Below are 24,445 nucleotides of genomic sequence, written 5' to 3'. Positions count from 1 at the left end.
TTGTATAAGGATATTACAGTTAGAGGTCAAGGACCTAGAGATTGTGATTGGGAGGTGTGAGTGGGTTGCACTCTGTTGTGTCGAACCGAAGGGTTCGAGGGTGACACATGTACAAGGTCCTTAGTTCCGAGTATGGTTGTAGGCTTGAGTTATGTATGTGAAGGTATTCCAACATGGGGTATTCCATCATGAGGATAACCGGACCCTATGACTGATTGGACCTAGTGTGTTTGGTTTTCCAGCTCAAGGCTGATTTGGCCAGGTACGAGTGGTTACACGTTATTTTTGGTCGATGGGTTATGGGAGCTGAGGGATGCAGTATCCTGTCAGCGCGTAAGGGATAAAACCAGAGGGCAGAACAGGATTTGTTCCAGGTTGCATGTTATCAGGGTTATCGTCAATTTTGGGCGAAGAAAGATGGATTAGTGTCTTGGCAGAGCTCAGTGGGTGTTTGTGGTATCTAGCGTTCGCAGGGCGCGAAGGTGTGTTCCTGATATGAAGCGTTAGTATTATCGGATGAATCGTGGTTAATTCATGGTGCTATTGGGTTGAAAGGCCGATGATCGGCTTGGAATAGTGTCAAGGATGCCACGTGAGAATAAGCCATTTTAAGAGAGACACAGAAGTAGGGTTTGTAAGAGCATGAGTTGATTGAGAAGTCGGAGTCTGTAGTGCAAAGGGTTTGTTCTGAGGAGTATACTGCAGTAGGCTTCGAGGACGAAGCCTAAATTAAGTGGGGGAGAGTTGTAACACCCCAAATCTCTAATGTTCAATAAAGGCCCAAAAGTGTAAATTTAGGAAAGGGACTCGACGAGTAGGTCCGCTTACTCGCCAAGTCGGAGGGGGTTCTGTCGCGGCTTAAATGGCCAACTCGCCGAGTCGGCGGCTTGGACTCGATGAGTTGGTGCTGAAGAAAGAAAACCCTAATCTCGGGGGTTGTGCCCTATATAAAGCACTTTATAACCCACCCTCAGCCTCTTTGCTACCCTTTTGAGATCCAGAAACCCTAAATCGTGAGTGAGAGCCCTAGGAAGCAATTTGGAGCCTTGATAAGTGATTTTGGTGGAAAAGGGGCTTGAAGATCAAGAGGTTTGCTGCAAAGGAGGGGTGTAGATCCGGGATCTACTTCAGTTGGAGCTTATATTGGAGGTAATAATCTGTTTCTTGGGCTCTTTTGCATCTAGATCTATTATCATGTGGGATTTGGGGTATTTTTGGTATGATTAAGAGCTATTTCGAGTTAGAGGGTTAGATCTGAGGTTGCTACATCAGATCTAGGCTTGGGATGGTCCATAATGTCATAAAGTTTCAGTCATTGAGTTTTTGGTGAAGCCCCTTTGTCATAAACCCAAGCCCTAGAGTATTTTGGGCTTATATCTCCTTGGTTTCACGTAAAGTTTGCAACATTATGTGAGGGTTAGGCTGTAGAAGAGTGGATCTATGGATTGGAGCCCCTGCATGGCTCGAAAAGCCTCTATATGGATTGAGAACTAAAGAGACTCGGCAAGTCACTTGGGTGTACTCGACGAGTTGTATGAACATGTGCATGGACTCGGCATGTTGGAAGAACAACTCGGCGTGTCTGTTGAAGATTGCCTTGGACTCGGCTAGTCTGTTCTTGGACTCGGCGAGTCTAGTCGCAGAAACCAACCTCTTTTGGTTAAAGCTTTGGTTTAGTGAGTCGGTTGGCGACTCAGTGAGTTGGTCAGGATGGAATTCCGAGATCGTTCAACTCAACGAGTCTTGGGGCGACTCGGCGAGTTGAGTCGAGTTGTGGGAGTTTCCTAAGTATAGGAGCTCGACGAGTCGACGGGCTGACTCGGCGAGTAGAGTCAACCAGGAAGGTTGACTTTGACTGAGGACTATGAGTTTGACCAAGAGTTGACCAGTTTGATTTCCAAGGGTATTTTGGTAATTCTGGTATTTATGGGATTGGTTCTTTGGTAGTGTTCTGTGGTGGAGTTCGTGTCGGTGGTTAGAGCAGCTTAGTCTCATCTCTTCAATTGGCAATTGCAGCTGAGTTATCCTCACTTTATCGACAGGGTCTACGGCACCAAGGCCGGCCCTTTATCGGATGGAAATCTGGGTATTGTTTGCTATATTATTGTTCTGCTAGATCTGCATCCTGGTATTTAGGATGTTGTAATGTTAGTGACCTGGTTAAGGTCGGTACCCGATATTTAGGGCAATGCTATGTTAGTGACCTGGTTACGGTCGATACCCAGTATATAGGGTAATGTTATGCTAGTGACCGTTTAGGTTGGAATCCTGATTAGGATGTTGATATGCTATGTGATCTGTTAGACTGTTTGTCTGGTTAAGGATTTGTTATGTGATTGATTGTTGTATGTGCATATGGTTGTTTGCCGGGGGTTGGGTTGAGGCGGGTCCTGCTTTGTGCTGTAGGCCAACATACCCAGGGCAGACCGGATATTCTGAAGGCCCAGCGAGCGGTCCGGATAGTTTGAAGGCCCCAAGAGGGCGGACTAGACGTGCCGAGGCTCGGAGAGTGGACTAGACCGACTGAAGGCCCGGTGTGGGCGGACCAGTCATATTGTAGACTCAGAGAGTGGACCAGGTGGATTGAAGTCCCGGTGTGGGCGGACCAATCACACTATAGACTCAATGTACGTGGCTAGAATCGAAGGGTGGACCAGGTGGACTGAAGGTCTGGTGCAGGCGGACCAATCACACAGTTGACCCGATGTGCATGGTTGTTCTATTTGTGATATGTTATGAGTATGTTTATGTGTGGTTGGTATTTTGGGGGTAACTCACTAAGCTTTCGGGCTTACAGCTCAGTGTTTTGTTTCAGGTACTTCAGGAGATCGTGGCAAGGCGAAGGCGTGATCGTACCGCTCCTCATGATTTATGATTAATGTGAAATGGTTCTGGGGGAAATACTCTGAAGTTTAAACTATTTTGAAAACAAATGTATGAACTTAATGGTTTTTGAATGAATTAAAATGTTTTGATTTGGCTCGAATTTTATGGTTGTTACAATATGTATCTAATGACATATTATTTATATGGAGAAAAATGAATCGATCTTGTCGATATAAATCAGATGTGATTATACACATAATAACATATAAATAAATATACGTTAACCACTATTGAATCGAGAACACAAAAATAAATATTGTCCACATAAATCATATATGATTAAATCATATGCGATTATATGTATTTAACCACATATAATTAATATGGAGAAAGACCAACTATTGAATCGAAAACGCATAAATGAATCTTGTCCACTAATATCATATGTGATTGGGTACATATAATCACATGTGATTATATGTATTTAATCAAATATGATTTATATTGACACTATTAATTTTCACTTTTTCGATCCAATAGTTGGTCACATGTATTTAATCACATATGATTTATGTGCACAATATTTATTTTCACGTTGTTGCATCAAAAGTTTTTTTTGTGTACTTAATCACATATGGTTATATATATTTAATCCATATGATTTTTGTGGACAAGTCGACGTGTATATAATCACATGTGATTAAATAATGAGAACAAATGTTGAATCAAGAAACCGAAAATGAATAGTGTCCTTATTAATCATATGTGATTAGATACATATAATCACATGTGATTATATGTATTTAAACACATATGATTATATGTACATACGATTTATATGGACAATATTCATTTTCCTGTTTTCTACTCGATAGTTGGTCTCATGTATTTAATCAGATGTGCTTTTATGTATTTAATCTCATATTATTTATGTAGAAAAAAATATGTAGCCCAGTGGTGGTTGGTAGTGGTTTATATTTATATATGAATATCTCAATATATATTTGTTTTTATTTGAACCTCTCTCTCTCTCTCTCTCTCTCTCTATATATATATATATATATATATATATATATATATATATATATATATATATATATATATATATATATATTATTTTTTAATGTCTTTTTTAGTTGGACATTTGTATATACATATTTAATTATACGTATGAATACGTTTTTATTTTTATTGTTGTGTATTTTTCTCAATTAAACACTCTTCAATTGATTGAAGTTATTATGAATGCTTCATATTATGGAATTCTTAATTTTTTGAAAAGAATTTTATGGAAATTTAGCATCCAAAAGATGGGAATCTAACGACAATTAATTTACAAGATTCAGATGCTAGATGAGTGGAACAATAATTATAAAAGGTTCACTCATGCTCACTACAAGAATGGAGAGAATTATAAAGGGTTCACTCATCCAACCTCACCGCCGCTAATTGCAATTATTCTTTTAGTGGCTCATAACTCCCTCTATCCCGAAGAGAAGTTTAAATTCTCAAAATCAAACCTATCAGCTTCCAGATTTAAAAATTATTATAATTTATGTTGTAGAATAAACATGTATCCGTAAAGGATTTTTAATTTTTATAGAACTTGCATGACTTGCTCAGAAGTTTGTATGTAAAACACTCATCGTATTTTAAGATTTGAAGTTGAATGTTGGAACTATACAGTTTCTGAAAATACTTATGTGCAAATGAAATCGACTTTGATGGCTATGATATTTACCAACAAAAAAAAACAAGGTATACCGCAAAATAATTTTAAGTAACACCAGGGATTGATATAAGAAATAACCAAGTCAACTCACATTCAGCAAAATCAAACCACAATTCTAATATATATATATATATATATATATATATATATATATATATATATATATATATATATATATATATATATATATATATATATATATATATATATATATATATATACTAGGTGTGAGACCCATGTATTACATGGGTTTATTTAAAAAAAATTAAATATAAAATTTTAACAATTTGAAAACTTTAAATTTATAAGAAAAATAAGAAATTTTTTGAATTATTAAAATTAATGAGACTTTAGTGCATTAGATACATTACATATATAAACCATTTTCTAATAAATACCTTCCATATATATTACCTTATATATTAAATGTGGATTTTAATTTAATAAAATCAAAAATACAATAAAATGACAAGTGGAAAATAGAAAAATTTAAAATTTCTAGAAAATGTCATGTGTCTAAATGAATAAGAAGAGGACATGTGGGAAAGTCATTTTCATTTATATATATATATATATATATATATATATATATATATATATATATATATATATATATATATATATATATATATATATATATATATATATTAAAGATGGTCGCTTTTTCGGAATAGTGAAGTTGGCAACTTTTTGACAAGAATGACCATTGGATGTGTTGTTTCCATTTTGTTCTTTATCTGGGTATTTTATGGATATATTTACGTTCTTTGTATAAACGTGTTGATGGTTTATCCACTTCCTGATCTACCCATCGCCTCCTTATCAAATATTTTCAGTCAATCGTTATCTTGCTTTTCTTCCACAAACCTCCCATCACTCATGCAATTACCGGTGTCGCAGCGGCATATGACCGGTCAACTCTGCCGCCGACGGAGATGTGGGTCGAGGAACTGTTCTATAACATATTCGGCGCTACCGACAATCGAAATCGGCGATGGAGAAAACAATGATTTTGGAGCACAGCTACGGAGACGGTCAGAGATGGCTACGGGGACGTTCCGTTAATGATGCCTATAACTGTTACAGTGGAAGCAGGCTAGGGCTTCTGCTTTATTCTTTCATACGTGTTCTTCCAAATCGACCCACAAATTTTTATGTGGGTTTCCCCAGCTGCTTAAACGATCCACAAAGAATGCAGATGCTCACCGCACCACAGGTCGAGACGTACATCGATTTTTTGAGGGATGCAAGAAACAAGGGTCGACACACACAAATATAAACGGTCTCTCTTCAGCTCCCACAGCCTCTCCTACTTCACCGTCGGCCATTCAGGTGCTTGAAATTCTCCCCCGAATTCCTGTTTGCTTAATGACTGTTCACGATCACCGCCTTTTATTCTCTACAGCTTCCCTAAAATCTATTTATTTGGAAGCGTCTTCCTCCGTCGGCAGCGTCACAGGTAAGCTTCCATAATTATGATTGCTTGTTGAACTTTGATTATAAATTTCTTAAATCCATTGTTTGTTCCGGATTTTGACATACCTGCTCTGTTAAAAAGAAATTAATTTGGGGCTTATTGTATTGTTTTTGTTGTTCAAACTTTGCAGATTGAAGATGCATATTAAGTGCTTGATGAAATACTTCAAAGAATATTAGTTCTTCGAACATAATTTTTTAATTCTTTTGTCAGATTTATCAACATATGTTGCTCCGTCTACCCAGTCTTGGGATTTTCACCACCTATGCTCTGTCGCAAACGCCATTGCTATGCTACCAAATCCAATGAGCACAGGGTCGTGAAAACTGTCACACCCCAAAAACCAAAGACGGAAACGTTCTCGGGGTTGACTCCAAGTTGAGTATCAAAGCCAATGTACATAGTAATCACAGTAAACAACCATTACATTACATATATATGAAAGTTTACATTTGGTTCAAAAGTAAATTGTACAAAAGTTATACATATATCATATGAACAAAAGAGACGAGTCTTCAGAGCACTCCGTCTTCACCAAAAGATATCGCCGGGTACCTGTCTAACTTGGACCTGAGAATACAAGCAGTTTGAAAATCAGCATAAAGCTGGTGAGTTCATAAGCGGTTTTGTTTTGTGAAAATGTATCGGTTTCCTTTAGTTTTCTGAAAAGATTTGATATCCAAGAAAATCCCATATTTTCTTATGTAAAGTAGTTAAGTTATCTTTCGTTACAGTTCTGTTACAGATATAAGTTAACCCCAGGAAAATCCTATATTTTCCTAAATGCAAGATTTATTGAATAACACATAGTATAGTTTAATATACAAAACTATAATTTAGACGAACTGTAGATAGAAAGTATTTTGAAAACCTTGGGACTAACATCCCGAACCAGTTATAAGATAATTCGATAAAGACCATGGGATCACTATTCCGAAAATAGATATAAGATAACTTGATAAACCATGGGATCACTATCCCGAAACTAGATATATGATAGATTGATAAAATCATGGGATTATTATCCCGTATAAGATTTAGATTTAAGACCATGGGATTACCATCCCGAACGAGATATAGACACAAGATCATGGGATTATCATCCCGAATGAGATATAAACATAAAACCATGGGATTACCATCCCGAACGGAATATAGATACAAGACCATAGGATTATCATCCCGAACAAGATATAGACATAAAACCATGGGATTATCATCCCAAATGAGATATAGATTTAAGACCATAGGATTATCATCCCGAACAAGATATAGATTCTATACAAAATCCTAGCTGTGAATAAGTTTATATTAATACGTATTGTGAGTCGGGTAACCATGCTGATATGACAACGAGACCTCCTTGACATTAGTCAGACGTCGAATGATATACAGAATTTGTCACCCCAGGTGTGCCCGCCTAACTGTAGCTAGCAGTTAAGGTGTGGGATTGTCAGTCCCGAATAGATCTATTCACAAATTCCTCGCTCTCCCTCCAGGAGACTCTGGTTACACTTCCGGAGAGGATTTACTTGATCATCCATAAAGGGTAGTGACTATCTCACAAGCTAGTATTAAACTATTCACAGGATTCTCATACGATAACAGACATACAAAGATTTTAAGACATGATACAGTGAAAATAGTTACATACAGGAAACTATCTGGCAATACATTCATATGATACGGAGATAAACTGAATCAGACATAGTTTATCAAATAACTTTATACAGATATCAGTACATGATATAAAGAGAAACATAGAACCCCAAATTATTCCCATAATAATTTGATTAGTTTGATTATTTTCTTAACTAAAATCCATTTAGTTGTACTTGATAAATCATTCCTTATGCTCAACATAATACATAAAGAGTAAAAGAGTTTATAAGTTTGCTAGATATTATTTGAAACACATCAATGTTATAATTCGAAAACAGTTATAGTTTTGCTTGTATTCACCCCCTGAAAACATTGAAAAACACGGAAAAGGCGTAGGGGTATGAACTCACCGGACGAGATATGAGACGGTTTGGATGCTAAGAGTTGATACGGAACTTGTAAATACACGAGGTTCCTAATTATAATGTAAAGATACACATTTGTATCTAATTAGGACTTAGATTGATTGTTGGATAGGGACAATTGCTTCAAGTCGCGAAAACACTTCGATACAAGTGTTTGGAGGGACCCGGGTGGCGTTTAAGGACGGGAATTGAAGCGAGGGACTTGGGACTTGAGTTTACTCCCCATGAATAAACTTATACAAGAGTTTTTGGTCCAAAACACCCATTCCCCATGAGTTTACAGCCGTAAACTCATGGTAGAGTGGTTTATGGTGCAAATTTGGGTCATAAATGGATATGGACACTTGGAAATGCTTGGATTAATTTTTCTTAAGGCTTGGATTGAATTAAAAACATCATTTACAATACATAAGGGAGTTTACGGCCTAGGCATGGGGTCTTTGGCCGTAAACTCTCAATTCTCCAAGATTTAGTGTTTTTAAGGTGTTAAAATCAATCACATGTGATTCTAAAAATTCCCACAAGCCTAGAAATGAGTTTAGGGCACCATTTGACACCCTTTTATGAGTTTACGGCCATGAGACATGTTCTATGGCCGTAAACTCTCAAATGTGGGGTTTTGATGTTTGTAAAGCCTTAAAACTATTTTTGGTTGGTCCTTTCATTTATTCCAAGGCTTTTGGTGGTGTTGGATGGCTTTCAAACACCCTAGAATTGGATTTATACCCACTTATAAGGAGTTTACGGCCCAAGCATATGCCTTGGCCGTAAACTCACACAAATCCCCCAAAAATTGTGTTTAAGGTGACCAAACCATTTTTAGATGATTCTAGAATTTACCACAAGGTCATTGGTAGAGTTTCAGGGCATTTGGACATGTTTTAGGGCACTTAATCCCCCTTTTAGAGGAGTTTACGGCCCAAGCACATGTCTTGGCCGTAAACTCTTGTTTGTCCCCCAAAAATGATGTTTCAAGTGTCCAAATGCAAAGATCTATGTTCTATAATTCATAACTAAGGCATATGAGTGATTTGGAAGGGTTTAAGGGCATGAAAACCCTAGTTTAATGAGTTTACGGCCCAAGAATGATCCTTGGCCGTAAAATCCTTCAAACTTCACAAACTTCATGTTTTAATTGTTTAGAGTCCATATCTTGAAGCCATTTAGCCATATCTAAGTCCCAAACTTGTCAAGGAGGGGTTTAAGGGCTTAAAAACCCACTTAATATGAGTTTACAGCCAATGAATGCTCCATGGCCGTAAACTTATGAATATGGTCATAAATCATGTTTTGAACTTGAATTTGAAGGCTAAGGAGGTTACAATACAAGCTAAGGAGTGTACCTTAGAGATTTGAAGCCTTAAATTTGAGTTTTGGACCCTTAAACTTGGATTTAGGAGAGAGGTTAGAGAGAGAGTAGAGAGAGAAGGAAAAAGCTTCAAATGGATGCTAAAACACGTTTATATAGTTCCTAAAACTTGGACACGATGGAATTCTACCCGATACCGGCCTTAAACGAAGCTTTAGGTCGCACCCGATTGAGTTTCCGTCACCCGACGAGGATATTTCTAAAACTTATGAAATAAATGTTTTGGGCTAAATTCATGAGTTCCTAAATGATTTGGACCCTCATTGAATGATAATAAACATATAATTTTAGTTAACTAAACCCAAAAACAATATCGGGACATTTCGATCTCCGACGAGTTATACGGGTAGAATGGGTTTTCGACGATGAACAACTTAGGGTTGTTACAAAAACCCCTGGTATACCATCCATTCAATTTGCAACTCGATCATAGTTAAGCAAATGTATATAGTTTTTGTGATTTCTTTCGTTGGTGGTAATAGGTGGACAGTGGTCCTAAATTCCCTGTAACTGACAAGAGAATCCAAGGGGTAATGCATATTCTATCCACATATTTCATTGAAATATTTAGATCATTCACCTACAACTCTCTTTATCCTGTTTCATTTCCAATCCGCATTCAGTAATTGTTGTTTACGATCCCCAAATTGATTAATTTTAATGGCAAATTGCATCTGTTATCATATTTTTTTTATTTAATAATTAATTATTAATTATTAGTAGTATAAATCATAAACTGCTAATTCAATAGTATATATGCTCAAAATAAATCTAAACAATTGATTTAGGATGATTGCTACCTACATCTATTTTCATATTCTCTAAAAGTGTATTAATTTTGTTTTACTGTTTTTTAACGCTTATCATCTATTTTCATATTTTTAAAAAGAGTATTAATTATGTATGGCCTTTTTTATAACGGTAGATCACCTCAAATTACAATTCCATTTTGAAACGTTTCATACTAAATGTTTTATGCTCACCAATATAGGCATCTATCTTGATGGTTTCATACTAAACGTTTCATATTTATGTCCTTAAGGTTTACAATTGAAGACTATTTACAAGAAGATCCTATACTATTCAGTCTATGGTTTACAAGCACCACTCAATCTAGAATTTGCATCCAAAATTGCACCTTTCTGATACATTAGATCGACTGCAAATCTTAATTTTGCTTCTTAAAACTGAATATTCAGCTTAGTGTATGAATTGTCTTTCAACAAATTCCTCATTTGAGGCCTACTGAATACAAAAGGTCTAGGCTATCAAGGAACAGGAGAATGGTAAACCATGCCTAAGGTGGTGTTCTATATGTTGGTGCAATCCGTGAGAGAGACATTGACAATTATATTTAGTGGTGAGTTACATGTATTGATATATATCTTTTACCACTTAATGGTTAAACTTGATATGACACGTAAAAATAGTTAGAGTTGTCAATGGAGATTGTTCCAACTGACTTTAGAACAATGGTACCCTACTATAGTTGTCAAGGACAAAGTGGTCCAGAACAACGGTACCCTACCATACTTATCAACATGTGTCATGGACGTATGGGGCAGAAGAAATTGTAGTTGTTTATCTTAGATCCCCTATTAATCAACACGAAATTACAACTTGGGGATATTATAGTAATATTTTTTTATATAACTATTAAGTTGATTACATGATTCATTATTTTGCAGTTGAGAGAGCTTTGGAGAGGAGTTGATGTACTTGTGGGTACACCTAGAAGTTTATCGATTCAAGAAAAAAGCTTTGAGGGTTGATTTGCTTTTCTCTTTCCCTTTTTTTTCTTTTCATAACAAACACATATATTAATACAGTTAATGGGCCTGTGTTTTTTTATGCTTTTTGATATATATGTGATTTTTTGTTTCTTATCCAATGAAGCAGTTGAAGACCTCAAAGAAATGTTCAAAAAGATTGACATTGATGAAGATGGCACTATTACAATTGAAGAATTAAAGACCATATTGCAAAAGTTAAACATACACCTTGTAGATTCGGAAATACAGTTGCTTATTGAAGTTGTGAGTCTTTAACTTTTTTGAAATGTGATTCATGTTTTCCAGGTATGAGTGCATAACTCAAAAAAATTTGTATAGTATTTTTAAGGAATTTCTTATGTTTATGAAAACATCAGCAAATTTTGGATATGTGGTTCATGTTTTTCAGGTTGCGGAGGTACCACTGGGAACAAATGTCATATGTCACTTGGTTTGCAAGTGGCTGCTACTGTCAATTGCGCCGACAACACTGTGCCAAGAACATGTACATCTGAGGGATGTGCACTCTCAAGGGAGCAGGTCGAACTACTATGCTGGGGGTCAATTTTCAATTAACAGCTTTTCGATTTTTTTTTTAAATATGTTTTATTTTTTTTCTCAAAAAAAAGCACTAACTAGAAATATACTTTTATTTTTATGTTGTCACTTGAGGGGTAAATCAGTCAAGTCCTGGAAAATAAGACGAATATGTAAGAAAAAAAGTATTTTTAAAGATGTATTTCAATTTTGTTGAAAGACCGGTTTTCAATTAATACTTTTTGACTTAACTGCCCTTATGAAATGTTCTTTTAGTTCACTTTTCAGTTTTGTTGAAAGAGTGGTTTTTTTATGTTCAAATTAAATGCAGTTGTTTTTTTAAAATTGACTGATTTTAGCAGTAAAACAATACATATTCTTTTTATCATTAACGGTTTTGTGACCAAAACTACCACTATATATTGTTTTTTTTTCCAGGTAAAAAAAATGAATTTCGATTAATTTTCTGAACAATTTCTTCCATTATTGGAAAGGGATTCATGAACTTGAAATGTGTTGTTGCGATTGCAGATAACGGTGGTTCAACGGAAGCAATTCGTGCCGCCTGCAAAGACTCTGTAGCAATGTTGTTCATGTTTGATCTTACCAGGCGGTGTACATTGAACAGGTGTAAATAATTAAGTTTTTATAGTTATTATTTATTATTATTGGTGGTTTTTTAAATGGAAATTGTTAATTGTGTTAGGACTCTTTGATTTCCGGTGTAGTTAATTGGTATCAAGAATCAAGAAAACATAATCAGGTGAGTAGATGTTAATTTTTATTTCGGTTCAAAAGTCTTTGAAAATTTATTATCAAATCTTTTGTCTGATGATTCCGGTCAAATTCATTGGTTGCAGACGGCGATTCTGGTCATGGTTGGCAGCAAGTTTGAATTTGCTTCTAGGGTTTGTTTGATTGAATTGATGTGAGTTTTTTATGAAAAAATTTTGTTCATTACCTAATGGAACTAACTTATATGAGAGATTTTGATTATTTCTAAAATCAATTTCTTGTGGCAACGTCACCAGGTAAACTACTCACTATTTAACAATTTAATAAATATGATTTTTTTTAATTCGCTCGCTACTATCCCATGGATGTTTGATTCTACCATTACATCGTTGCCAGATTGTAAGTAAACTTTATTCAGTCCTTAATCTGTTACATGTCAATTTGTTCCTTTTTTGTTGTTTCACTGTTTATCTGACCTTCCAATTTTTTTTTTTATTTTTTGCAGATGATGTGCCGATGGGGAGATCCTCAGTTAATTCAACAAATGGATTTCAGGATGATCCACAAGAAAGGTGGCATATGGAAGCTTTAACATAAACAGTTCACCTGTTTGCAGTTGTATGGAAGCGTTTCAACCAAGAAGCTCAAAAGATTAGAATGCAGGAGATTCGTCTTAGGTGTCTTGTACTTCATTTCTTGACTGTATTTATTTATTAGTTTTTATATGTTTTTTTTCTTTACTCAGGGCTTATGGAATCTAAGAAAGCCGACGATTGAACTTATTAGCATACTGTAACACATACTGATCAGTAAATTGATTCTTTTTTGTTTTTTTGTTTGTTGTGGTGACTTTGCTTTTATCAGATACGTGTGTTATCATTTTATCAAATGTTTTTTGAGCTAGCCAATGTTATATTTAAAAAACACTTAATACGGAAAAACCCATGAAATATTTGTTCCGTGGAACCCAGCTCTCCAGTTCCATCCCATCAACCAAAGGATATATATTTCGATAAATAACTTATCCGACAACAAAAAAATTATCCATGACGAAAAAATATTACTGTCCCATAACAATACTCAAACTATAAACAAATAGTTGATCAAATAACATTTACAAAGAAAAAACAACGGAAAAAATTGTTGCATCCGACCCCCGCAACACGGGGTTCCCCAGCTAGTTAACACTATGGGAAACTAAGGAAACGTCATAAAAACAGAGGCGGTTTTGTATAGGGTGAACCATAGTGGCACCTGTAACACCTACCCTATCTGTTCACATTGAAAAAAATTTGATTTTTTTATCTTTTTTTGTTGCACTGGCAACACCTACTTCAACCTCAGCAACAGTGGCGGTTTATGTTTGATATTTTGACAACTGGTTGAGCAAGCAACAGTGGCGGTTTATGTTTCAGAGTTTCACAACTGGTTGACCAATGGTAGTAAATATATCTACGTCAGTGGCGGCCCTGGGGTGGTGCCGGCGGTGCGGTCGCACCAGGCCTCCGATTTTAGAGGGCCTCCAATTTTTAGAATAATTTATAGTTATAGTATTGGTATTGTAAAATCTATTTTTATGTTTTATCAATAAATAAAATTAGTCAGGTAATATTTGGTTCTAATTTTAGATGTGTTTTAATTATGAAAAAAATCAACAAAAATCAAAATGTAATTATAAATTTAAAATTTATCAACAATTTAAGAAAAATATCTATATCCAAAAAAAAAATGCAAATTTGTTATCTTTATAAATTTTAGAGAACGATTTTATATTATACAAACTCACCCAAAACTAAGAAAAACTCAAACCCTGCCAAACCTAGAAATTGTGTTGCTCATCTCTTGTCTTTTGGCTTTTGTTGTTTTGAATATCTCGTTGACTCCCTACTGCAAATTAAGGTTAGTATTTCATCTCTTTTAATTTTCCAACCATGCTTGTCGCTTGACTGCAATGCTTTGCTTTCTGTCGTTAATGAATAATGAAATTGTTGCTTTATTTTTTTTATGTATCGGCTTGATAGCTTTTTTATGTCCATGATCTATCTATATTTTATTATATATTGTTTTAGGTTTTGCTTTTTAGCTTTTTCAATATTTAGGGTTATATGTCATTTTTGGTTTCTTACTCAAGCAGAAAAGTTGAAGTCAATGAATACTAGCGAGTTAACGTCATGTTATAAAAATCTAGAAAAGAGGCTGCAAAATGGTCATATGTCAGACATCATTGATGCTGATGATTTATTCAACGAACTGGAGTTGTTACAAAAACATTTACCGGTTGAACACAATACAGCTAACAGAATACTAAATTTCCTAAAAATGATGAACACTTATCCAGTTTCTTGTCTAGCATACAGTATATTGTTGACTGTTCCTATTACAGTTGCATCAGCGGAAAGAAGCTTTTCAAAACTAAAGCTTTTAAAATCTTATTTGCGTTCGACCATGTCTCAAGAGAGATTAAATGCTTTGGCATTGATTTCGATTAAGAACGAGTTTCTTGAGAATATTGATTATGAAAGTCTCATAGATGAATTTTCTTCTAAAAATGCTAGAAGGTCAATGTTTAGAAAATAATAATGCGTTGTTTTTTTTTTTTTTTTTGAAAAGTTGTTTATAACAGTTTTACAGTTTTATTTTATTAATAATGAGTGATGAAGACATTATTTTGTGGTGGTGAATTTATAAGATGTTTTTAGCAACTTTATGTTTTGAATTAGTGGTAGCAAATGTATTTAATAATATTTACAAGAAATTTTTATGGGGCCTCATTTTAGTTTTTGCACAAGGCCTCCGAAATGTCAGGGCCGGGCCTGATCTACGTAAATGTGAAAAAACCTTATGAATAAGAGTTTTATTATGTAATTAAAGAAAGTATGTTGTATGAGAGGAGAATGAGAGTTTGAATGAATAATTACATAAACTCAATTAAATATATCGGTTTCTTTCATGTGAATCTAGCTTTGTGTAATAGTCAAAAACAATCAGAAAATCAAGTGTTGTTGTTAACTAGGTGCTATAATTTGGAAATAACCAAAAGAAGTTGGTTGTTAAAAGATTGTGTGTTATAAGTTATAAGTTATAACCCTTTAGCACACAAATGGTGGAGGCAATGCGTAGAGCATAGAATTATGTTTTATTTGGAAAAACAAGTCTTATAACTCTATGGTTAAATGACCTGGTCCTTAGCTTTTGATCAGGTCATATCACAATTTCCTTTATAAATCCCGGTTTCTTTATAGTATAATTAACCCGTTATTCCCCTACAAACGGGTCTTATATATCGGGTCTTATGTGCCTTTTGTAGTAGTGAATGAAAATAAAATGAGGTGGTGTTAAGATGGCACAAAAAATATTAGAGAAAATTACAAAAAATAGCCAATTTCCTTAATTACTTAATAGAAAATAACCAAAAAAATTCAACATTACAAAAATAACCATCAAAATCACAGATGGATTAAGCCCATCTACGATTTCGCGCATTCATCTGCGAAGGTACAAGTCGATGAAGCATGGATGCGTATTAGGAGTTGTATGTTTGTAGATAGGTTTTTTAAGGTTTTTAATTTTTTTTCAATATAATACCCCTCACAAATCACTAAAATCGCAGATGAACTCAGTTCACCTGCGATTTTGCACAATTTTTATTTTTTTATTATTATTTTGATTACGAAATTGACATGGTTTGATTACGAAACAACCCTTTTATATATAAAGTTCTGCAAAAAATTTTCACTTTAGTTGTTATTTCTATGGAAATTTTGCTTAAAACTTTTCTTATAAAATAAATGAATATTTGGTTTGCGTTGTAACTAGTGGAAGGTGGGATGTTGTGGAAACAAATCTTGAATACGTATGTCCACAGGGAGGTATTTACGAATTCGCTTTGATATTTTCCGAGTATATTAGTTATAGTGATTTTATATTTTTTGTGAAAATGAAAACAGGTTTGTTAGATAAATATACAATAAGTCTTCGTTTCCATCACCCTTCATTGTAACGTCCCAAAAATAAGACCCACAAATTTAATTTATAATTTATAAAATCAGCAATCCAAACATTTTCATACAACTTAAAAAGACCAAAGTATGTCACAAATCATGTCATATCAGAGTAAATCTCAAAATGTGGAAAAAGGTGGTGTGTACACCACAATCATCTCGGGCTCTTTCCTTTTTATCCTAAAGCACCTGAAACATAAACTGAAAACTGTAAGCCCAAAGCTCAGTGACTTCCGCAAAATACCACATACCATATATACATAAATACATATTGGCCCCCCCGCCCTACATCGGGCCTCGCTCGGCATCGAGTCCCACTCGGCCTCAAGCCTCGCCTGACATCGGGCCCCGCCCGTTACAAATCATAAACATAGAAACATATAATCATGCTAAAACAAGCAAAAGCCACAAACCAATAGCATACAACACAGTCATTCGGACTCGTACGACATCGAGCCTCGCTCGGTATACATACCAGAAAATAACACATGCAAGAGTCACGCGTACATCTAGCATCCTATCATAATAATCATGGGCCGACATTGGTGCCTTCGACCCGCTAAATATAGTGAGGAACCTCCCACACACTGCTGAATCACGCAGGTAAATCTCTGGCTGTTGGCCCGCTAAAATCCTTGCGCTATCAATCATAAAATATGTAACGTCCCAAAATTCAAGACTAAAAATTTCTTTTAATAAAACATTACTTTAAGCAAAATTATCGATTCAAATCATAATCAGAGTATTAGTTTCCAAAACACATGTTCGTTATCAGAGTAAAACATTCCCAGGCTGTCTAATCTATGGTGTGTGCCATGCGATCACCCCGAGCTCTTCCCTCCGCTACCGGAAGTCCCTGAAACCAAAACTGAAAACCGTAATCACGGAGCTTAGTGAGTTCCCCCACCATACCACATACGATACAATCACATAACATACATATATTTTCAGGCATATCTGGGTGCCCGACCTACCCCTTTGGTCCTCTCGACCGGATACTGACTAATATATCTGGGAGCTGGCCTCCCCTTCGGTCCTCTCGACCGGATATAAACCAGTATATTTGGGAGTTTGCCTCCCCTTCGGTCCTCTCGACCGGATACTGACTAGCATATATGGGTGCTGGTCTCCCCTTCGGTCCTCTCGACCGTGTATTGGGGACTATTTCACCCCTACTACTACCACATAACAAATATATCACATAATCTATCTAGCATGGCTGGGCATGACCAACCCTTCGGCCCTATCGACCGGTAATCTAGGGAACTATCTCCCCTTACTGCCTCTAACTCATATAACATATCATGCTAGCATGTAACCATAACATCACATACTGTCAAACGTATCTGGGGTGTCTGACTACCCTTCGGTCCAAACAACCGAACTCTACTGATGAGTCATGGAACCCCGTCCATGATCCTACTGATAGTGAGATACGGGCCCAGCCCACACTCACTCTTTCCCTAACTTGGGCCTCGCCCCTAATATGCTCCTAATGAGATGTGGAACACCATCCACACTCTGCTATTGGTGAGATACGGGACCTCGCCCACACTCACCTCCCTACCAGGCACATACAAGTATCACACAGACGACAAGTATAAACTATCACATAATCCATTCCTTGGGCACCCGCCCACTATCACTGGACCTCGTCCTGAATATCATACTAGCATAATGTGCCTAGGGCTAACCCCCGGGTCTTCTCCTCATAACTACATGGGCCGACATTGTGGCTGTAGACCCATTCACATAAAGGGAAACTCACTTGCACTGGCTGAACTTGCTGATGATCCCACTAGCTGCTGACCGGCAACTCTCTCGACTCCTGCTCCACTAGCTCCCCGAACTACCAATATCAAAGCAACACTTAGTCTAACTGACCCCCGACAGTCAACCAAGTCAAGTCTGGTCAAAGTCAAAGTCCTGGTCAAGGTCAACATTCCAGGTCAACCCTACTCACCGAGTCTACCTATTGACTCGTCGAGTTCATAAGTTCGGAGTCCTTCCATTCGCGACTCGACTCGCCGAGTCAGTCCATGACTCGCTGAGTCTACCGATTTCCGAGTCCTGACCTGTCCAACTCACCGAGTCTCCACTCGACTCACTGATTTGAGTCTCAACTCGAAGGGTTTGGGGTTTCGCGACCTGACTCGCCGAGTCCAAGGCAATCTTCAACCAACTCGCCGAGTTGTTCTTCAAACTCGCCGAGTTCCTGCCTAACTTCATCCGACTCAACGAGCTGTTCATCCCACTCGTCGAGTTCCTCCTAACCTTCATGCTACTCATCGAGTCTACTCAAAGGACTCGCCGAGTTCATTCAGATCTACATACATGCAGAGGACTTTTGAGTCATGCATGGGCTCCAAACAGTAGATCTACCCTCCCCAAGCCTATTCCTCACGTAAAGTTGCAAACTTTACGTGTAGAGAAGGAGATCTAGGCTAAATACACCATAAACTAGGGTTTAAGGCAAAGAGGCTCCATAATCAACTGAAGGGCTGATACTTTATGCTTTCCAAGACCAAAATATGCTTAGATCTGAAGTAGCAACTCCAGATCCGGCTTCTAACTCAAATGGACAACTTAATCATGGCTAAAAAGCCCCAAAACTCACAACCAAAATAGATCTAAAGGAGGGAAACGACTTAATGCCTTCAATAACTCAGAAAGTTCCCCCAATCTTCAGATCTAAGGCCAATCCTTGAAGCTTCAATGATTCCCCTTCTTCTTCTTCCTTCAAATCACTCAAAGATGGCTTGGAAGCTTGAATGGGCAACAATGGGGCTTAGGGTTTGATTTTCTGGGTGAAAGAGGCAGTAAAGGAACCCTAGTGGAGAGAATGAGACGATTAAATATGCCCCAAGTCCCGAATTTAGGGTTTTCCTCGCCCTTGTCCGACTCGCCGAGTCCCCTTGTCCGACTCGCCGAGTCGGTCACTTACTCCTCGACCCGGATCCCGCTCGGACTCGCCGAGTTCCTCCTTGGACTTGCCGAGTCTCCCCTTAAAGTTAGGGTTTTCTTTCCTTTCCTGACCTTCAAAACTTTGGGTGTTACAACTCTTTCCCACTTAAACTAAACTTTGTCCTCGAAGTTTGCTATGGCCCACCGCCTGCGTTCTGCCTCTAATATCCCACCAATTAATCCAACACCAGCTGCCTACCTTCGCTGGCCTTTCGCTTGGTCATTCCGACTAACCCTAATCCTTGCGGATAATAGACTCGGGTCAGCCTGACCCTGAACATCCTGGAAACACAGCTTACTCATCGATAATCCTTCTGGTACTCACCGAGTACTGCAATGAACCTATAGGGGTTCACCCCTTCTTTCCTTGCACGATTTCCTTGCCTTCCCAAGGCAATGCTCCATAGCCAACTATTTCCTCTGCCAATGTGAAGGTCCTACCCTTCACCAACTCCATCACCCCTGCTACTTCCAGTACGGGTCATCACCGCCAGTAACCACTGACAGTCCTCTCTGCCATAACTTGGTGCCGAGCACCCCACGATCCAACTATTGAATTCCACCATAGACTGCTTACCCACACTACTACTGACTGAAACTTTCTGCTATTCCTCATCTGCCTTCTAGATGAACTGAGACCACCTTGGTCACTACTAACCTATCATTGACTGGATTACCGGCTCCCACCGGTAGCTAGTCCCAACACCACTACTAGTCGCTCCCAACGACTTCCGAAGAAACTTCGACCACCTATAACTGCTCAATCTATCCTGCCATTCAAGCACTACAATCCTGGGATCCTCGATCCCCTATCTTGACACTAAGGTCCTTACCAGGTCCCACTTGTGCTGCTAAAACTTACGGGCCTCGCCCATGGGTCTCACCCAACCATACTACTGAGCTACCCTGCTCTCATGTCTCACCTACACTGCTAATCTTATACAGGCCTCGCCCACGGGTCTCACCCAACTATATCCTGGAGCGGCCTCTCGCAAGGTCTCACCTCTCTAGGGCTATACAGGCAACTCCCTATCATTCTCATCCACTACCCATTCCTGATCCATATCTGATCACTAGGAGATAAGGGCCTCGCCCCAACTCCGCTAACAAAGCTACTTAGGAATGCTACGGCTTACCCGTAGTCTTACATCACCATCTATTGCTGACTGCTAGTGAATGCTATGGCTGCCCCGTAGTCTTGCAACACTTCCACCACTAACTGCTAGTGAATGCTACGACTGCCATGTAGTCTTACATCACTTTCTACCAATGACTGCTAATACGAAGGCTCCCATGTGCCATTAGCTCTCAAGATCCTCATTCCGACTCCCTCGAGTCCTACGGGCGATCCACAACCTGAATTCCCAACCACGTACTAACCATTACCATCACACGCACTAGCTGATGGGGACTTTCTCAAACTCCCAACCCTAAAATCCTCAATCCATCAAACGCTGAACCACTTCTTTTCCTTCTCGGAGGTCGCACACTCATTATGGGTCTGCGTGCTCCTACCTTTGCACACTCGGAGGATTCTCCCCCACTTCGATCCTGCTTACCCCTTGTTGCTCAAAACTCAAAAAGAAATCCCAATCCTTGCTACCATTCCATAATCAATCTGCTGAGGAACCCAAGCTTACCATAGCTAGGGATCTAACCAATTCATCTCCAACACTATACAACTCCGATCTAGCGAGACATGCCAAGTCCCTCCCAGGCATGCTACAGTTATTGCATCCTATGAATCCTTCTCCCATAGAGCACATCTCTTGTCTACCATTCAAATATCCAAGGTATGCAGATGGCATATCAATCGATCACAAGCAGGTAATATAATACTCACAGATACATGCCTACTAACATCGATGCAGTACCATAACCATAGAGTTACTACAAAGGGAAGAATTCAAACTACATACCTGCGATCTAGTGCGGCTTGATCTTGAATTTTTGCAGAACGGTGGGCGCCTGGCCCTGAACTCTCTCCACCACTAAGTCGGGAGATCAAGACTTGAAATGACCCGGCTAGTAACAATGAAAACATCTCTGATCCTGCTTACAATCCCGATACACATGCCCCCTTTCCCCGCACTTGAAACACCTGAACTTGTGACAAGCAAACCCATGAGTCCCTCCACACTTACCACACACCTCTAGGTCCTCCTGACCTCTGGCGCCCAAGTCAGCTGAGTAGGACTCCACACTCCTTCCCAATCTCCCTGCAACACGTGCCCGCTTCCTTTTTCCGAGTTGCCCATCCAAACCAATCAACCGTATGAACAGCAGTTGGTTGTCCCTGGAACTTAGCGGTCACCCGACCCGTGACCCGCTCAATGATGTTAGGCAACTCCTCGCGAATGACTAGCGAAACCTCATTAATTACCCAGTCATGCAAGGGTCTCTCCTGGAGACAGGGTGCCCCACTCACTCTTGACTCCTGATGGCAAAAGCCTGAAATGGAATCCGCCTCTCTGATGGATCCCTGAACTCCATAAGAACCGGGCTCTAGACGAGCCCCAAACTGTCCTGATACTATCCCGGCCCTAAAGGCCTCAAGATGACCATCCATAAGCTCCACGACGGCCTCTCTAACCGAACCAAAAATCACTGGAGTCTGATCAATGATGTTGCGCACAATCTCTGCGGAAATGAAATCCCTCATCTGATCATCAAGCTGCCCGGCTCTAGAACCTGAGCCTGATCCCTCTCCGGCGCCTGATCCACCCGTTGGTCTCTCCCGCAATGTCACCATACTGAAAATATAATACATCCTCTATCAGAATACTTATCACTGCTGCGCGACCAAACACATACCCTATCAGGTTCCCGGTCTTGTCTCGGCCTTTCCCGAATCGAGTACGGATCCTATGCTTTCAGTAGTACGGGCCCATACTACCTTCCATATCTATCCGTACTTTCCTCAGGAATTGCTTCGACTCCACCAGGTCCCTTATCCATTACCACTGCTCCGAGCACTATCTCATCCTAGGCTTACCCTAGGGAAACCTCTGACTCAGCTCAAACTAGTCCTCAGCTGCTGAAGGTCTCCTTGTGATGCCAATTAGCCATTACCTAGATACCATCACATGTGACGAGGCTCAGATAATCCTTCGAGTAAGAGAGTCGTCCCTACAACGGTTGGACTCAGATGAGAGCTCTGCAATAGGGCCAAATCTAGCACTCTGAGATTATTCAAACCCGATCACTTGTGGCGTGACGTATCCACCTAAGGGCTAACTTCCATCACTCAGAATCCCACAATGCACAAAGCAAGCAGCATTCAAACAAGGGAAGATCTAACCACAACATACTCAAGCAATCATATCCACATAGCAAGAAACTGAACTAGCATGCAACATAAACTCATAGACCCACACAAACTCATAAACCCAGGCATAACCTAAACAGGCTATCCTACTACTGTCTAATCAGGGCTATCATGTAGCTCAGAACACATATAATAGGCACATAAGTCATCATTCCTAGATCCTTAGTCCTAATCTAGCATGTTGTTCTATCAACTGATAATCATAACATAAACTTGTCTGGGTATTTTGGGGAACTTACTTGAGCTCGGTTGATTGCATGCACGACACCCTTTTTTTCTCTTTTCAAAGTTCTTTTCTTTTTGAATTATTTTTGGTTTTCTAAAACTGTTTTCTTTCCCAAAACTCTCTTTTTACAAAACTGTCTTTTCATTTTGAAAACTTCTATACCAATTCCTCAGTTTGAGTTCAGACACACCCGAGAGCATGTCTGAATCCCTCAAACCAAGGCTCTGATACCAACTTGTAACGTCCCAAAATTGAAGACTAAAAATTTCTTTTAATAAAACATCACTTTGAGCAAAAGTATCGATTCAAATCAGAATCAGAGTATTAGTTTCCAAAACACATGTTCGTTATCAGAGTAAAACATTCCCAGGCTGTCTAATCTATGGTGTGTGCCATGCGATCACCCCGAGCTCTTCCCTCCGCTACCGGAAGTCCCTGAAACCAAAATTGAAAACCGTAATCACGAAGCTTAGTGAGTTCCCCCACCATACCACATACGATACAATCACATAACATACATATATTTTCAGGCATATCTGGGTGCCCGACCTACCCCTTTGGTCCTCTCGACCGGATACTGACTAATATATCTGGGAGCTGGCCTCCCCTTCGGTCCTCTCGACCGGATACTGACCAGTATATCTGGGAGCTTGCCTCCCCTTCAGTCCTCTCGACTGGATACTGACTAGCATATATGGGTGCTGGTCTCCCCTTCGGTCCTCTCGACCGGGTATTGGGGACTATTTCACCCCCTACTACTACCACATAACACATATATCACATAATCTATCTAGCATGGCCGGGCATGACCACCCCCTCGGCCCTATCGACCGGTAATCTGGGGGACTATCTCCCCCAACTGCCTCTAACTCATATAACAGATCATGCTAGCATGTAAACATAACATCACATACTGTCAGATGTATCTGGGGTGTCTGACTACCCTTCGGTCCTAACAACCAAACTCTACTGATGAGTCATGGAACTCCGTCCATGCTCCTACTGATAGTGAGATACGGGCCCAGCCCACACTCACTCTTTCCCTAACTTGGGCCTTGCCCCTGATCTGCTGCTAATGAGATGTGGAACACCATCCACACTCTGCTATTGGTGAGATACGGGCCCTCGCCCACACTCACCTCCCTACCAGGCACATATAAGTATCACACAGACGACAAGTATAAACTATCACATAGTCCATTCCTTGGGCACCCGCCCGCTATCACTGGACCTCGTCCTGAACATCATACTAGCATACTGTGCCTAGGGCTAACCCCCGGGTCTTCTCCTCATAATTACATGGGCCGGAATTGTGGCCATAGACCCATTCACATAAAGGGAAACTCACCTGCACTGGCTGAACTTGCTGATGATCCCACTAGCTGCTGACCAGCAACTCTCTGGACTCCTGCTCCACTAGCTCCCCGAACTACCAATATCAAAGCAACACT

The 24,445-nt window shown here is 38.9% G+C and overlaps 1 long non-coding RNA gene across 4 annotated transcripts; it reads left to right on the top strand.

The window, feature by feature from the left end:
* The first annotated feature begins 10,900 nt into the window (after nt 1–10,900).
* On the top strand, nt 10,901–13,308 carry LOC111882322 (uncharacterized). Of its 4 annotated transcripts, none has more exons than XR_002847133.3 (6): nt 10,907–11,198; nt 11,331–11,467; nt 11,613–11,743; nt 12,272–12,368; nt 12,447–12,503; nt 12,601–13,308. It is a non-coding gene; the product is annotated as an uncharacterized LOC111882322 (long non-coding RNA). The 4 variants fall into 4 exon arrangements; XR_006187733.2 differs by having other exon boundaries at nt 10,911–11,198; nt 11,331–11,509; XR_002847132.3 differs by having other exon boundaries at nt 10,901–11,198; nt 11,328–11,743.
* Nucleotides 13,309–24,445: the final 11,137 nt, after the last annotated feature.

This window comes from Lactuca sativa, chromosome 3 (assembly GCF_002870075.4).
Source record: "Lactuca sativa cultivar Salinas chromosome 3, Lsat_Salinas_v11, whole genome shotgun sequence".
NCBI lineage: Eukaryota > Viridiplantae > Streptophyta > Magnoliopsida > Asterales > Asteraceae > Lactuca > Lactuca sativa.
Note: the sequence above shows the minus strand (reverse complement) of the source record. Positions and strands in the feature narration are given on the sequence as shown.